Below are 13,983 nucleotides of genomic sequence, written 5' to 3'. Positions count from 1 at the left end.
ATTCTTCATTATTAAAAAACTTATTTTAATTTATTTTAGTAATGCAAACTATCACAATTTTTTTTATCTATTTCCTTACACACCTTAAACTAGTTCCATTAATTAAAATGTGTCTCATTGAAGCATATAGCAGAGTGAGTCCATATAGGCCTGTTTCTGTCTGATAATTTTCCTATTCACTGCAGGCTAAAGCAAGAAGATGCACTATCACTATCACTTTTTAACTTTGCTCTAGAATATGCCATTAGGAACATCCAGGAAAACAGAGAGGGTTTGGAATTGAACAGGTTACATCAGCTACTTTTTATGCTGATGACGTAAATATGTTAGAAGAAAATCCACAAAGGATTAGGGAAAACACGGGAATTCTGCTTGAAGCAAGTAACGTGATAGGTTTGAAAGTAAAAAAAAAAAAAAAAAAAAGAAAAGAAAGTATATGATTATGTTTCGTAACCAGAACATATACGAAATATAAATATGAAAGTTGGAAATTTGTCCTTATAATTAAAAGGTGGAAAATTTCAAATATCTTGGAGCAACAGTAACAAATATAGCTGACACTCAAAAGGAAATTAAATGCAAAATAAATATGGGAAATGCCTGATATTATTTGGTTGAGAAGCTTTTGTCATCTAGTCTGCTTTCAAAAATACTGAAAGTTAGAATATATAAAACAGTTATATTACTAGTTGTTCTGTATGGTTGTGAAACTTTGACTCTCACTCTGGGAGAGGAACAGAGATAAGGGTGTTCGAGAATAAGGTGTTTAGGAAAATATTTGGGCTAAGAGGGATGAAGTTACAGAAGAATGGAGGAAGTTACACATCTCAGAACTGCAGGCATTGTATTCTTCACCTAACATAATTGGGAACATTAAACCCAGACATTTGAGATGCGCAGGGCATGTAGCACATGTGGGCAAATCCAGAAATGCATATAGACTGTTAGTTGGAAAACGTGAGGGAAAAAGACCTTTGGGGAGGCCGAGACGTAGATGGAAGCATAATATTAAAATGGATTTGAGGAAGGTAGGATATGATGCTAGGGATTGGATTAATGTTGCTCAGGATAGGGACCGATGGCGGGCTTATTAGAGGTTGGCAATGAACCTCCATGTTCTCTAAATGCTATTTGTAACTAAGTATGACTTAATACTGGTACTGAAGGCACTAAGATATGTAGAGTCCAGGGAAAATGGACAAAGTCCGTTCTTTTCCTGGACTCTTCATATTGAACAGGATTTGACCCTAGCAATACCAATGGGGGAGAGGGGTACTTTGTGTAATATATACAGAGTGAAAGGGAACCTATTACATTAACTCACAGTGGTAATAGATGAAGTCTGCGAATAAGTTTTGTCAAATAAAATTTTTTTGATATGTTCAGAAGTTTTAATAGTACGAAATGCAATGTGTTACAATGCTATAACGTTACCAGAGGGGAGACAGTGTGCATGAGTAGAGGATGAGCGACCTGGTTCAGAAGAGAGTTAATAAAATTAGTTTTGTTTCATTGTATGTCTGATCATGTGCATTACTCTCTTTCTGGACGTATAAAGTATCTGTGTGACAAAACTTTTTCTAAGACTGTACAATTGGATTCAAAAAGAATGGGCCGACTCTTGGTAGTTTAAATGTAAATTTTTAAGTCAGGTTCACACGAGTAAACTCATTGCATTCGAAGACAATGCTGTAGTGTTTGTTCCGGTTGATTCTTTGATAGTGATCTGTCTTCATTGCAGCAAGTGCTATGAGATGGTGTAGCACAGGAGTAAGCTTTCTCATTTCGGATCCAGAGGTTGTAAGTTCGTTTTCCAGGAGGGTTAATTTTTTTATTCTATTATTTTTAATGACAAATGTTAATGGAATTTGATAATGAACTTGGTTATGCAAGTCTTGCAAACACATTATAGCCCATCATTCGTGGGCTATTATTAGGCACGACCTGGCCTATATACAAAATTAATTGTTTATTTGCTTCCTCAAAAATCAGAAGCACATCAAATATAAATAAACAAAAATATGCAAAACATGTATATAAAAGAAAAGGCCTGTGGTATGGACTAGTATTTCGTCCACAAACCACCTGCATCAACAACTGCTCTCATTCTGCGTGGCATGGAATCCACAAGATATGGAACAGGTCTACATCCTTGGCCACCTCTTCCCACGCATCTAGTACTGTGTCCCACATTTAGTCTGCTGTTCGTATGGATGGTTCTGCCCAATTAGAGCATAGGATTCTTTTCAATTTACCCCACACATTTTCAATTGGATTCATATGAGATGAATTTGGAGGCCATTCGAGCAGGTCGACATCAGGCCTCCTCATAAACCATCTTTGAAAGCAATTGGTGGTGTGTACTGAGTGGTTGTCCTGTTGGAACAAAAAGTGTTCCATCTAGATACCATTCTCGGGTGGAAGGTATCATTACATTTTCAAAATGTGTTCATATACTTATGGTGTAAACCGACCGTGGATGCATTTTAGAGGCCCTGCCCTATGTATGACATCTACCCCAATACACAATGCTCACGCGACCCGATCTGTGAAATTGTCCCATGAAGCGGTCATTGTATCGGTTGCCATCCATACAATACACACAGGCAGGACCATAAATGCTACTGGAAACAACTACCCTGTTGAAGAAAATGACATTTCTCCAGTCAAAGTCCTGTCAGATAGTAACATAAGCTACACAGTCCACGACATGATACATTTTCAAATGTTCTTACAACGCAGTTCGATGAGACCTTATACCCACGCTCTCTAAAATGTCTCCTCACAGTGGGGAGCCGGGAAAGTTGGACGCCATCTTCAATTCAAAGGCAATTTGAAAAGGGTGGTTTTCAACATCTCTGATTAAGATGGCGTCCTTTTCCCTTGTAGAGATGAGCAGCCGACCAGAAGTTGGACGACTCGAAATTTCATTGTTCTCAAGAAATAATTTTGCCCACCTCTTAGCAGTTGTCAAAGGGACTCCAATTTCTCTCTTGGTGTACTCGATGCAGAGTAACCTACGCGAACGAGAGCAATGAGTTGTTGCTGTCTGCTGCTTTGTCTGTCATCCTGAAGAGTAATGACGAGATAGACTGTCAGTGATGTCAATACTCAATGTGAAGAATATAGGTAAACAAAAAATACAGAAAGCTAAACTCCAATATCAACTGAAGAATGATAAACAGTGTCACTTCAGTATTGCCATTATTAAAACAAATAAAACTAAATTCTATGCTTACAATGGTAATATGTTTTAATGTTGTAGTTAAACATATTTTTAAAAGCTATAAATCAGATATAAATGCAGACAGGAGTGTTGCCTGGGGAGGTGTTGCACTATTTACTAAACATTCAATCGACTTCCAGGTGATGCCACTTGGTACTTGTGTAAATGGTGTTTACAAGAAACTTATTATGGTAAATTTGTAATGTTAAGACTAACGGAGATTCGAACCCACTACAACCAATGCTGTCTGGTTTAGACCCATGATTAAGCCACCTATGCTACAATGGCTCATACTTTATTCTGGCGTATTACATAGCTTTCTCGTTCATCTTTGTTTCAATCAATTTTGTACTCTGTTTCGATAGATTTAGTATTTATCAATTTTATTGCTATTTCACTCTTCAGAGGCCCTGATGCAGCTAGAATCAACCATTCGTTTTATTTTATAACATATTTTAGAATAAAATACAGCACATTTACATGGTTTAATTGTGTCCTCTTGTGAACTGGAGCTTCAAGGTGACTGGCATGCACACTGTTTTGTTTATGGAACTCAAACATTTGTTGCCAGCCCATTCTTTTTTAACCTTTTTATATATATTTTTGCGGATTATAAATGTTAAAACATTGTTAAAAATTAGGCACTTTTGTAGTGGTTACAAAATTACTGCAGGGTCATTCCATGAGTGGGACATTTCATCAAAATTTTAAAATTAAGAGTCGAGGTGGAAATTTTATTGTAACATTGCCTACACCATGTATTTCCTATTTACTACGATATTTTGGTGGGAGACTGTTTCCCTTATGAAATGTAGCTTCAAGATATCATCAATAAATTGCTGTTTTTGTTTTCATGCGAATTTCAGTGATTTTAAGGTCAGTATAAGTATTGGAAATTGTATTTTTTTTTCATTTCATTTTATAATGTGTTAATGATATATTTCAATGTCTTCTTAGCATAAATTGTACTTCAAAATACCGGTAATTGTTCTATTTAGTAATTCTGACCAAGTAATGTGAGTGACAGAGAGATGCATAGTGTATGCATACACTTGTCTTGTGTCAGTACATTTAAACATTTTTTTTCCTTCTAATGAATTATGATTTCTCAAGTAACTGTACACCTAATTTCACCCTTTCTACTGGACAATGAAATACGTTACTTTATCAAATGAAATATAAAATTAAAATCTGGAACTGTGTAATTAAGAATGTGTGGTGAGAGTTGTTAGGGGAAGCTGTTGTATCTGGGGACACTTCGTTTATTTTCAAGGTTATGTGGTGGAATTTTTGTTTTCGCAGTTGACTACCGTACTTTAATTTCATCATTCAGCTGTTCTGTGAATGATATACTTTTTGTTGAAGCATTCTGGAGAGACTTTATTTAAAAAAAATCTGTTTTTCAACCTAAAAAGTAAGCAATTGTCAATTTAAAGAATTATATTTAATTGATTTTTTAGATACACGATTAAAAACTTGAATCTATATTTTTAAACCTCGTTATTCTAACTAGGAATGCATGTGGTTATTCACTTGTTTTTGGTACCTCAGTCTTGAAAACTTGCTGAGATATATTTTACTGATTCTTTACGTACTTAGGGACAATGTACCTGGGGACAACTGTCTTCAGGAGGACCTCATTAGATTTTAAATAGTTTTGTAAATAAGTTACTCTTATGATGAGTAATCAAAAATAGTATTTAATAATGACTTTATGGGGTTTCAGCTTTAGTAGAAATGCCATGTAGCAAATTAAAAATCAAGAGACAAACCCCGAAGAAGCTAAATTATTCTCCTCCCAGGAAAAGAATAACTCATAATCCTAAGAAAAGAAAGACAAGCAGTTTAACAGATACACCAGAGAAAACCGAAATGGAAGAAAGAAAAAGAAAGTTGAGTGAGAAGAGAAATATGATGAATAAAGTTCAGAAGCTGAAAAAGTTGAAGCCACAAGTTTTGTTTCCAGAAAAAAATTCAGAAGAGACTGCAGATGAGCCGAGGGAATGTGTTAGTTCTAATGATAATGATGATGAAGATGCCATCTAAACTGTAAATTACACTGCTCGAGCGAATTTAGAAGAAATAATAGAAGAAAATTTTGTTGTCATTCATGTGGCAGGAAAGAGAGATTAATCATAAATTTTTTGTCGGTAGAATTTGTAAGAAGATTTGTGAAACAGAATTTGAAGTTCAGTATCTAAAGAAATTTACTAAATATGACAAGTTACATGATGAGCAATCAGAAATTGTTGATCTTCCTTCAGAGGATATTGTGTTCAAACTTCCCCACCTTCTGAAAGAAAAGATTCAAGCCTAAGGGGCACTAAGAAATATGTTTTCAAAATGTCATTTGAAGGATACGCCCTTGGATAATAAGAAATTCATTTATATAAAAACCTAATATTGTTTCCTGTCAAGAAAATTGAGAATTATTTTAAAATTTAGTAACATTATCACTATTGTTATTACATTAAATTTAAAGGCAAAATTTATCATTAATAACATTTAGAAAACAGTAAATTGTCTGTATTTTGTAGAAATATAAACTTAATAAAATATTAGTTACATTAATATTATGTTTGTGAACCATGTCCCAAGGTACATTACCCTGTGTCCCAAGGTACATTACCCTATGTTCCAAGGTACATCGCCCTTATGTACCTAGGGGCAGTATATAGCACTTTAGGAAAATTTTAAAAATCTATACAACAAATTATTTAATTGAAACTTTTTTTTGTAAGAAACTTTATTAAACTCTTAAACTTAATATTTTAGGACAGATTAATACATCTATAATTAATAGCAACTATTAACATTGAAGGTACAGGGGAGTAATATTATATTTGAAGACTGCTGATCTTCTGAATCAATCTGCAAGAAAAAAAATAAAAAGTGTTATTTTATGTTTTGAATATTCACTTAGGAACTTATATATATATATATATATATATATATATATATATATATATATATATATATATATATAAATTTACAATAGGTGCTATACCAGCATTTGAATCGAATATGGTTACAAAAAATTTATTCTTGACAAAGTTTTAATTTTTATACAGGGTGAAAGGCAACCTATTACATGAATTCACAGAGGTAATAGATAAAGTCAATGCAAACAAGTTTTGTCAAATAAGTTTTTTGATACAGCCAATAGTTTTGATAGTACAAAATGCAACACAGTATGCCAATTGAGGTCGTTGCTCCACAGTGCGGGCAAGTACTCATCCACTCCAGAAGTCTTGCGAGAGGAGAAAGCGAACAAAAACGTCTCGAGGAGTGTTACAGCATTGCAAAGCGTTGTATTTCGTACTATCAAAATTATTGAATGTATCAAAGAACTTATTTCACAAAACTTGTTCGTATTGACTCAATCTGTTACCTTTGTGAATTAATGTAACAGGTTCCCTGCCACCCTGTATAATAGATATAAAATATATTTATTTTAAAAAATGCATGCAAAAGAAGATGTTAAATATAATAATCAATATTGTCAAGATAACACATACTTTCTCGCTATACAGAGCATTTGCAAGGAAATAGTTTGCTTAGGTAAATAACATCGACCTTTCACTATCATAAATCAAAAGTGACTGCCAAGGAAATAGTGTGTATATTTCTCCTGGCTCGAGCATGGGAAGCTTTTGTGTTGTGTAATATGGACAAATAACACAGGCTGAAGGGACATCAAACTTAGGGGAGTAGTATAAAACTGTCTTCCATTCAGTGCTGTTCTGTTTAGTTTGTGGCAATGCAATATACATTAGAACTCAGAATCTTCATTAGTGTTACTTGTATTACGAAGAAATCTTATAAAATGCGTCGTGTCGTATTTCTGTGAAAATATTCAGGCGTTCAATTACCATATGATTCATCAATAGTCCCAAATGTAGTGGAAAAAGTGAGAGAAATCGGCTCATTTTTAAGTAAAAAGGAAGGCACATAAATCACATTCTAATTGAAGAAAAATGTGTTAACCCATTTATACCCGTAACTTTTTTTGTTGAATATTTTCATAATTTTACTAATTATAGTTTATACATATCCAAGGAGTAACCTTGCATGAATTAAATTTTATTTGTGTCCTTGGTTACTGTGTACAGGCCTGTTGCGAAAACGCAACACCAAGCACTTACAGTATCAATATTGCTTTAAATTACAGCAGGTCACGGAACATTTTGAAATGAAATAAAATGTAACATTTATGACATATCATTTTATAAATTAAACTTCATAAATAATTGTCAATCAAGATTATTTTAAGAATTAACTCTAACATCATATTCAAATTCAGTAAAGAATGTACAAACAATGCCAAAAGAGAGACTACACTCTTGTTACTTACAAAAATCACGAAAATATTGTTTAGAATGCAGTCACTCTTTTATAACAGTTCATTTTACATGAAAAGCAAGAAAGTATTTTTCATGGCGGACAACTTCACATTTTGTGCATTTCTTCATTGTCGTAGATTTGCACATAGCACACCTTGTCTTCCTATTCTGTGATGAAATGTAGTGTTCCACAGTGTCGAATCGAGAGCCCATAGTTATAGGTGTCTTCACAGGACCAGTTTTACTTCTTGGTTGGCCGAATCTCTGCAGTATTTCAATAGATACAATCCTTCTGAATTCCAATAGGTCCAGTGTATGAGAGCCAGTGGCACTACTGGGTCTTCTGTGAAGCTGTCAAGCATTCTGCAGTGATACATCCAGGCTCCAGAGGAAAGTAGGCTACCACCATTTCTTTGAATGGACGCTGGTTCTATAGCTGGATACGTTTTGATCCATTCTATCAAGGCTATCTCTAGTAAAGGCTGAGGCCTTAGACTTGGCAACGCCGCCTTCGCGGTCAGCCGACATGCTGTTCTTAGAGAGAGTCTTATCTAAACACGATGGACTGAATGAAGCTGAGCTCTTTAATGATTTAAACATCACATTTCATGATAACGAAATATTATACTGAATATTGCTTTTCTTCAGATTGTGTTCTAATTATAGAATATGTTTAACCTAATGAAATCAATCATGCATAATCATTTACAATGCATTTTATTAGCACTCAAGGGTTGGTAAATTCCTAAACAAAACAAATACAATGAATACAATTCACATATTAAATCTTTAACATATTCTAACGCCTGGAGGGAAATGTTCAAGACAGAATATTAAGTTTTCTTTTGTTGTTGTGTGTCTCAACAGATTGAGTTCTTTTCTTACAATAATTACTCAGAACTATATAGCTAATTGTTTTTATAGCCTTCTTCACAAACTTCAAACGATCGTTGCCGCAGAAGCATGATTCTTGAATTACAGTGGATATTATTACGTCATTCTGGACTGAAATTTCACTTAAGTGGCGAACAACATCTGTCTGATCACACAATCAAAAAACTGCTTTCATACTTAACTGATACAGGAGTTTGTGCAATCCCCACTGCATGCTTCCCTATAGACAAAATTATGTCAGATGGCACCGAAAGCCGACCCCTGTTCAGTATTTGGAAATACTCATCTTGGCAGTCATCATTATTAACTAAAAACTCAGTACAGTAAGTACAATTTACATTTGCAGCGAGCTTGAAACTTACGAAACCACATATGTACAAAAAGCCAGACTCATCAAACTGAATATTTACAAGATAATTCTCTCCTAGAATCTCAAGAAACATTTCATGTTGTGGTACAGCAATAGTTTTACACTCTGTATCATTATCATTACGTTCACTAAGCTCTATGAAGTTCTTTGAGAAGGTAACAGCCCCATATCTCGCGGAACGAAGACCACGAACATGTTTAATTCTTTTTTTTTCAGCTTCGATAATTTAAGTAACTGATATATTGTAATTACCTCCAACAAGTTGCCTATACTGTCCAAATCTCATTTCCAAGTTATCACTTTCAAATTTCCCTGGTAAGACATAGGATACATTAAACTCGCTAAGAGAATAAACTATTATTTCTTTTAAAACAAAGGTACAATTATACAGTGCATTGTAAGTATCAGATGTTAAACAGCCTGATAGAGAGTTTTCTTCAGCAAGCTCTTTCCATCGTGTAAGCCAGGAGAGGAAATTAGTTAAATAAATTAGCCTTTGGTACTGAATGTCAGAGAATGGTTGTTGCAGTTCATTGAGTTTCAAAATATGAGTTAGAGGTCGCTTGGTGTTAACGATATACCACCACATTAATATGATTTTTACGAAATAAGGTGTACCTGTACATTCGTATTTATGAAGTGCTGAAACTGTAGTTTCATGAAATACATTAGCTACAAGAGACACTTTCTGACGTTCAAAAGTGTTTAGATACAAAGTCTCGTGACTTAACTTTGGAGCTGCCTTTATTAGTAAATTTGACTCTCTTTTGTACAACTCTATAATGTCCGTAAATTTTGCTTAGTAGTTTTGTTCAAATCATTGTTATTAACATCAATAACTTCGTTACTACAGGATTACAGATCGGCCCAAAAAGGGACGTAAAATATCTTAGAAGGGTTTTTTTTAGGTTAATCCAATTGTTTCTTATTTTCTTAAAAACATGTACACTGTCGTAAAGTACAAATGTTTTAAAGGGATTGCCTTCAACTTGGAAACAATACTTAGAATCTGAGCCTTTTGTTAACTCATTAAACATGACTCTGTTAACTCTATTATTATCGCTAATAACAGACAGAACGTTCAAACCACATAACTGAATCTGTTGTATTACACTTTTTGTAAATGCTGCTAGTTCGGATCCCTTTAATTGTTTTACTGGAATTAGTCTCACAACTTCCTTAAAGCTACCGAATGCAGAACTAACTAAGAAACAAACCACTGTCTTAGCAATTTTTTCCGTATCATTCGTTGCAACTCCAAATATACTTCCATTCTTGAAGTCTAAACTTTGTTTCACATGAATCTCATCTACCTGCAAATTTACGATTCTTTCGGTTTCAGACAATCCCTCAACCATATTTTTCAGGAAATTATTGGTTTCTACTTCCGTATTAGGAGATATAGAGAAGGCTGCAGATAATTTTTGTAAAACTCTTGGATGAGGCAGTGTCAAGATATTATTTAACCTAATAACTTGGTAGCATTTTACAGATTGCATATAAATTAAAAATGCATTCAGGATTGTTGTGACATTGTACTTTGGCTTTTTAAAAAATGTTATTAAAAACTGATCATGGAGTAGACTGAGCTTTTTAAATGCCTTATCAGAACTCTCATCCACACCGTTTTCTAACACAGACTTTAACTTTTCAAATAACTTATCTATCAAGTTAATTAAAAAACTCTTATCATTATTAATGACATCATGAAAATTGTCACAGTATTTAAACGACGCCTGTAACTGGCTCCATTCACTCAGAACTGAGTTCCTAAAAATAAGTTTGTTGTCAGTAAGTACACTTGCATTAGGCATTATTCCACCGTTGACATGAACCTCAGTAGTAAGATCCTTATTTATTCTAATACTACTACCAACCTTGGGAATAGTTGTAAAATCTAATTTATATAAGATACAAACACTGTCAGTTGTATGTACATGCCAGTCTTGCGAATAAGACAGAACCTTCGAACGCACATTTAATAAAAAGTTTCCATAGAAAGTAACTTTATTTTCCTCTTCAATTCGTCTTTTCTCGTCTTCTTCTGCAGTCTTCAGTCGCTTCTCCACTTCCTTTCTTCTTTCCTCTGAAGATTTTCTTTTCACACTCTTGTTAATGCTGAGGTAAGAAGGCAAGCCAGGAAACAGTTTTGGAACTGCACTTTCACTTAAAATGGGAGTTCCAAGTACACGTTCACATTGTTTTCCATCCTTATCAACATATTTTTCAACGGCAATTAAGTCGGAATCACGAAAATGTTTTATGCACACAATGGATATGTCATTTGGTTTCCAATTGGCACGTGGAATAGCAGGAATCCTTTCTTCTCTAAGTGCAATTTGTTTAGGAAATTTAAATGATCGAACATAGCCCTCCGTTTTAATTGACGAGGCATAATTGCTTTTACACCCGGGTACCACACAAGAACTAGGCATTTTCACATATGGCACAAATATAATCTCCTACTTAAAACCGCTAATTTAACATTCTAATGACAAGCATCACAGATAACTTTCTTGCAATCAATGGCGCGAGTGACCGACTGTAGCACGTCGCTCCGACGTTGCCAATTTTCGCACGCCACAGCCTTTACTAGAGATAGCCTTGATTCTATCCATGCCGCCCATATTTGAATTGTAAGTTTTTACCTAAAAGGGTTGTGAAATCTGCACTGTCTTGTTTTGAGAACCTGAATAGTGAGATTCTTTTGCAAGTGATTCTATTCCTTCACAATTAGACACTATGGTAACAATGGAGTTGTCATTCCATCAACAAAGTACCAATGGCGTACTCAAATCTGTACATACGTCATATGAGGCTTTGTAAATTTGTAATTCCAAATTAAAGACGAGGAAACAAAGCAACATTATCAGGTCGAAATTTCAAATAGGTTTGCCAATTTAGCAAGTTCCGACGAAGTTGAGAAGGAGTTAGATATTAATAGCGTGTGGTAAAATATCAGAGATAATATTAAAATTGCAGCTGAGCAGCAGTAGCAGCTCGACATGAAAAGAATAGGTGAAGTGCTGTTCACATACACAAATGCATGTACATTTTTACCAGTACCTACTATTCATAAACTACATACAATTTTACTAGTTCTATAACACATGCAAACAGAAAAATTAATTTATTTCATCACACTCTATTTCTTGTACAGTAAGTCAATCCTCCTATCTTTCAAAGCTGCAAATCTGTCGATGATGTCTTCATAAAATGTCAGAGTTTCACTGATGGTGGAGAGTACCTATATGTCTATGAAAAGCTATAGGGCTAATGATGAAAGTCTCTCTTGTGATGTAGCATTCCGAGTGAAATGTTTCAATCTTCTCAAACAGAAAAGCTTCTTCCATGGGAATAATATTTTAAAGTTATTTTATACAACTTCTCTATTTCTTTAGCACTTATTAAAAACAAAGACCAAATGGAACTGTAGGTCGTCCAGAATTTAAAACATATTTTTATGCCCATATTTAAGTCTACCAAACGACATTTCTAATAAATTATAAACTGTGTCATTTTCCAGATATACAGAGATGGCCAAATTATTAGACTAAAACATTTTTCTTTGAAACATATGTCATATCAACTATCAGTATTATTCACAGAGTTGGTACTATTTGTGTTTTAATTATATACTGCAGAAGATACTCAACAATCTGTTCTCCCATGGTCTGCAAAAAGGCCGAAAATGAACCCAATTGAAATACTGTGGTCTATACTGAAGAAATTGTACAAAAAATAAGAAGCTTACAACAAAACATGGACTCATTGAAGCACCTACTTGAAATATTTTGTAACTCTGTAGTAATATTTTATACAAGTTATCTCTGGACGTCATCACTTCTTTCAGATAGGGATCCGGCACTGAAGAATACGTACTAAATATAAATGGCACATGCTTTTATAACTTTTAAAAATGTTGGAGTGTGCAGGGAAATAGTTGGACACCTATGATTTCCAATATTATTTTAATGTTGTCTGTCGCAAAAATTTGATACTATTTTCCATGGTACCGGTACTTGAAATATTTTTAATATTATAGTAATATTTTATACTACTTACTCTTCCTCCTTTGCGGGAATGCTTCCAGCACTGAAAAAAAATATATGTACAAAATGTAAATGGCACATACTTTTATAAATTTAAAAAAATGTTGAAGTGGGAAAAAAAAAGTTGGATAGATAATGTCCAATATTGCTTTTAATACTGTCATTCGTAAAATTGTTGATAATTTTTATCTTGGCACTCGAAATATTTTGTAATGCAATAATAATATTTTGTGCATCTCAGCACTTCACTGTCATCATTCCTGTTCTCATGAGTTTCCTTTCTTAAAAATATGTACAAAATGTAAATGGCACACAAATTTAATTTAAGCCTGGTTCAGATGGTGCATGTTTCTGTGATGGATTCCAAGGTGGCTAGCAGGCTGGGTTCCGTGGTGGCTGCGGTGATGGTTTTCGTTCACACGGAGCGAGCTGCCTTGCATGCTGGATCCAAAGAGTTTGAAATATTACAAACTCTTTGGCTGGACCCCAGTTTGGAAGTTGGAGATGCTGGCGCGGTACGATTTGTAAACATCAAATATGGAAGCTGTATGTGAAGCTGTACGAAGAAGACATTTAGCAGCCTTTGCTGTTTTGCTAGCTTTGAACGCTGAGGAGACGGATCAAATTAAAAAGAGTAGAATGTGGAGCCGAAAATGGTTACTGCGTAGAAATACGGGCCAAGATGTCTTAACAATGCTGTTTGTATAGCATATAAACATGTTTCTTCTCTGTACGCCTCAATTAAAGTTCTGACTTGATCTTTGGTCCAACCGTAGGAATTCATAATCAAAATTTTCGACTTGCTCTTGAGGGAGGTGGGATATGATGGTAGAGACTGGATTAATCTTGCTCAGGATAGGGATCAATGGCGGGCTTATGTGAGGGCGGCAATGAACCTCCGGGTTCCTTAAAAGCCAATAAGTAAGTAAGTCTCTTAAGGGGAGAGGATGGTATTTTTCAAACCTCTTTTCCTATTTGGTGTAAATTATTAATTTTTTGTATGTAGAGAGCTCATAATTGTGGCAACTCAACCAAATAAAAATATTTAAAAAAAAATTATTTGGGGGCCCAAATTTGAAAAAAAATATATACCCAATG

Source organism: Periplaneta americana, chromosome 10, assembly GCF_040183065.1.
Source record: "Periplaneta americana isolate PAMFEO1 chromosome 10, P.americana_PAMFEO1_priV1, whole genome shotgun sequence".
NCBI lineage: Eukaryota > Metazoa > Arthropoda > Insecta > Blattodea > Blattidae > Periplaneta > Periplaneta americana.
The sequence above is the reverse complement of the archived record's forward strand: the minus strand, read 5'-3'. Positions refer to the sequence as shown.